Raw genomic sequence first — 5302 nt, forward strand, 5'->3', positions numbered from 1 at the left:
CGAACCGTGAAAAGGCGCCTTAGACCGCGTGGCTACTACCCCTCGCGGCATGAAACATGTTTCTTCGTACTTTAGGTCGAAGGTCATTTCCACAATCCCAATCAGCCACGTGAACGGTGGTTCTCCTGCGCTTGCATCCGAACAATGATAGTAATCGAAGACACCATGTCAGCTGCAGACCCTCTGCACCCTTTCATGCTTCATGTCTTCCCCGTCGTCGATGTCATCATTCAGTAGTTTAATTGTCCTTGCCTTGATGCCCGAATCGTGCTACAGTGGTTTCTGGAGCGTGGCAGAAAAATCACGTAATGTATTGGCTATCAAATTCAGCTGATGTGAATCCAATGGCACCCATCTGGGCCGCTATCGGGTGCCATCAGCGCACGTACAAATGGTTGGCTCGTTATTTACGTCAATTACATGACCTGTGGATGGACATCTGGTGCCATATACCATCACAAACCTTCTAACCAACTCTCGTCTCCACGATAAGCAGACTCGCTTCTGTATTGAGTTCCAAAGATGGAACAACGCGTTATTAAGAACGCGGTCACAATGTTTTGGCTCTTCGGTGTACAATATATGTTTCTGTTGTTCAAAACAGCCTTCGCGGACATGGCCGAATGAACAGACACCACGCATTCATATAATTGATACCCTAGCTGAGCAATGGATCCACCTTCTTCAGTGCAGATTCACAAATACGTCCGACCCCCTGCAGGAATCTCGGAGTAACGAACACGGAGGAAATGAGCAAGGACTGTGGGCAGATGGCGCTGGATGGGAGTGCGGATCGCCGGTGAGGCGTGCCGAGGCAGTCCGCGCAGTTGCGGTAAGGCTGTGTCCCAGATGGCGCAGTGGTTGACGCACCTGCCCAGTAAACAGGAAGTTCCGGGTTCGAATTCCGACCCGCTACACATTTTCACTCGTCGCCGCTGTTTCCACGTAGTGTCCTGATGCAGCCGACAGCTGTGATGACATTACTTTTCTTTCCCTTCTGCTTCTCTCCACCTCCAGTTTACATATACGTAATTGTCTTGATTACATAAAAGAGCAGAAGCTACGCAATCGACTAACATTACTTATAGAATGCGATTTATATTCTATAAGGACATAACTTACACATTCGACATTGGACTAACACTGAAAGATGTGCGTTTCTAATTATGTGCAAAAATAAATAAATAAATAAATAAATAAATAAAACCAGAAGTTCTCGGTCCAAACTTCTCTCTTACACATTCATGTATGTTTCTTTCCCAACCAATGCTACCAATACTAATGGCAATGCTACCATTTACTACCTCATTTATGTACTGTACCAAAGCGCCCAACCATTGTCTTACTAGAGCGCTAGTGACAACACATGGCCGCTCGCAACTCAGCTCAGTAAATTACTGCCCGCACAAGCACCCCTCTTCCGTATTTATGTGCTACTGACCGTTTTACAGTGCCATCGACACTCCACGTTGCTTCTCCATTTAAGAGTTTAAGTTTACATGAGTATTATACACGTCAAATTGCCCGCAAAAGTCCTGACAGATCATCTCCACTAACGCAAAGTCTATGCAACATGGGTGCCACGTTTGCTGAGTGATGTCCACAAGGGGCGATTCCACCAGAATGCTTCTGGAAGTTCATCAGAGAGAGGGAGATCTGCACTTCCCACAGCTTATTGCTCAGGAAGAGACTTAGATCCACCTTTCGAGTCCTGAAATAAAACGTCATAGCATGTTGTGAAAGAAACCTGTCGGAGGTGCCCCAAGAAAGGCACACATCCGACGCGAAACCTATGGAGACCATCTTTTGGAACTGTCAGGGGTGTTTTCAGAGACACTGTAACGTTTTCAGGAATTTGCGAGCTGCCGTCAAAAGAAAACGTCCTGGCATTTTGTCTCGCAAAGCATCCTTGCTTAATGGCAGTGCAGCTCGGATGATCCAGGTGGTATTTGGAAGATTCAACTGGAAAATGTTCCCCCAACTCAGAGATCATCTTGGAGACACGTAGTTCAGCACCGATGACGAAGTCACATCAACAGTGAACAGCTGGTTACGGGAGCAGAACGGCCCGGATACAACACTCTTTTCGAAAAACCTGTCAGATGGTGACCGTTATAATGGTCGCCTAGTCATAGAAATTGCTATAATCGCACTATTCCACTCTCATTTACTGAGCTTGTTAGCACTTGATGTTAGGTTGGCGCCATTAAAATGCATTGTGGTAATCGCTGCTGCTTGCTGGATCGTTGCTGTGTCTCGATGCTAATGCTGGCTCTAAATCTGGTTCTCTAGGGGTAAAAAGACGAGGTCCCATGTTTTTGATGTGCTTTTGATGATAAATAATGAGCGAAACCAACAAATATTTAAACTTCAAATATTTATTCCTCTAGTGGCCATCTTAATTCCACTGTCCACCAAAGACAATGACACAACACAAAGTAGCACTTCTTTTACATGTTCTTTGCAATGTTTATCCACCTCAAACAATAACACACATACACTTTACCAAAGTGACATTCAGACCCTTGTTGCTGCTTGTATTTATAACCTTGTCAAAGAACTACTAATAAGAGATATAGTTTATAAGTCACATGTACATCTGTTATCGTAATTTATGCAGAAAAGTTATTAATTTATATGAAGTGACATAATTTAACAGGTTATTAAAATGACAGACAGATTTGTTGACTTGACAGAATAATTCTTTGTTACAAAAAGGCCGTTTTTTTAGAAGTTTGTCAATTGACTTCTCTAATTTGCATAAATAAGTAAATAACATGAATTATTAAGAATTACATTGGTTTTCGTCTAAAATAGGAGTGTTTACGTGAATACTGAGTGAAAACGGTCCTAGTGAACAAACAGGTTTCACTGAGTGATTTTTATTTAAGGAGATCCAAAATACGTAATTGGGCACTATTTTTCGTACTTCATATTAATTATTTAAGATGAACTTAGTGTTTTTACATGATGACATTTGCTGTATCAGTGGTCAAGTGATATTAACTTTTGTGTGGGTCAGTTATTCAGTATAATGTAATGGGTTAACTGTTTATGGAGACATGTTATGCAATCATTTTTAACATACACAATAACTTTTCTATAATCATAAATACTCGTTAAACTGGTTGAATTGGGAGGGTATCGCATACTTCGGTAAAGTAAAGCCTTTAATAGGTTCTGTTACAATACCCCCCTCGGGTAATATCATTTACTGAATGTTAATGATATTAGCCAACTAGGACAAATGTGTCAAATGGCTAAAATGTAGAAAAGTTCTACTTTAATAAATTTTTTGTTTTACTAGGCGTGACCGTTACACCATTTCAAAATGACTTTTTTTGCAAATATTTTTGTTGTGTTGTTTCAAATGTTCTTTGTGTTATGACTCTCAGTGTGACAGCATAATAAAAATATTTAGTAATATATGAAAAAAATTGTATAATCTTTGCTCCCAGTGAGCCACATGTAAAATGATCAAAAACAGACACAAATTTATCACATCTGATGTTAAGATGTATAAAAAATATAGATAAATTATTTCAAAGTCAGCTCTCATTGAGTCACAGAATAATCAAGATAATAGAAGGAGCATAAATATATTACGTAGATTGACAGGTCACATGTCCATAAGAAAATATTGCAACTGTCTGCTCTTTTTGAGCAACATAATGGAAATGAAAACAAAGAACATTAATTATATGTATGGACATGTTATATACACACTAACACTAGATAAGTCACATGTATGAATATAATATGCATGTGAAAAAAAAAGTTTTTTAAATATTGTCTCCCATTGAGACACATGAGTCAAGATAGTACAAGAACATATTAATACCAAAATTGCACACTTAAATTAGTGACAACATAACACAAACTTCAAACTTGGTGAAGCTGTAGAAAATTGTACACAAATCTTATGCCTAAGAAAAGAATAGTAACAAAATGATGGGTCTTGCACAACAATTTTTAGATTGTCTTTTATATTTGGTGCAAGTATGTCCCATATTCACCAATACAAAAAAAAACGTAATAAATGTTTGTCAGCTCTTTGGGTGCATGGTTAAACTTGCCAATTGCAAGTAAAAAAGGTGTCTCACAATTTAATATTCAATAGTGACAATTAAAATACATAAACATTCTCTCAGAGATCTGGAACTTTTCCAGGGTCTATAGGATGAGTGGTAGTTGCTATTTGACACACCCAGTAAAAATCTTTGCTTGTAAAATGCTTTACAGAAAATGGGTAAGTAACTGTAATTTACATTGATAATATTTCACTCTACCAGGTCTGTCATCAAACACATCTTGGAATTCCCATAATAATTCATTTCATTTTTCCTTCTGTGTATTATTTAGGCTTCCAGCTTCCCCCAGTTTTTTCTCTACTAACTTATCAAACTCTTGACCCTCTGCATCTCCCTCTAAGTTCTCATCTGGGTAATAAACACCCATATTTTCATGATACACTGATTGAATATGGTTGCAGCTGTCATCACAGTTTAAAATTAACAAATTCACTACACAGCTTTGTTGCGTAACAGGTTCTATAATACACATTTGTTTTGCTGCAAAATTAAACCCAGCATTCACTTTTAATATCCAATCCATACCTAAAATGAAATTTTCATTCAGGTCATCTACGACTAAGCATCCATGTTCAAAATTTAGATTATCAATTTTAAAACTAAGTAACACTTGTTTCTTAACTACCTTACTGGCTCTGCCTGTAGCTCCTTTCACTTTTAATCCAACAACTGGCATTTCAGGAAAATGTTGAGAATTTTTGAGCTCATCTCTAAGTCTAGAAGTGATGGCAGAAACAGGACTTCCTGTGTCTACTAACACTCTTCCTTCCTACTTGTCAATGTTTACTCTAACTTAGGGACAACCTAGCTCAACATCTTTGTCTATTACAGTATTTTCAAACAATAGATCATTTTCAATTTATTTAGTTCCTAAGTCTAATGTCTCTTTCCTACACTTAGACACATCCCTCTCTGTTTGCAAAGCATTGACATTTAAATATAAACCTTTGTTTTCATCTGTTCCTCTTAACACTGTGTTGCCACTTAACAAACTACTGTTTTCACGCCATTTTTTATGAAGTCCACTACGGATTCTTATCCACCATATAGGATACAAGGTGCACTTACCTTTGCTAATTCTTTACAAAAGGCATCTTTGTTTAAACAGTTTCCATAGTCGTTCCAGAAAACTTCTAAACCTTTTCCCTTTTTCTTGAAAGCACACGTTTACATTCCATCCCTTTATATTTTCTTTAATATTATTATTATTA

The sequence above is a fragment of the Schistocerca cancellata genome, chromosome 9 (genome assembly GCF_023864275.1).
Source record: "Schistocerca cancellata isolate TAMUIC-IGC-003103 chromosome 9, iqSchCanc2.1, whole genome shotgun sequence".
Lineage (NCBI taxonomy): Eukaryota > Metazoa > Arthropoda > Insecta > Orthoptera > Acrididae > Schistocerca > Schistocerca cancellata.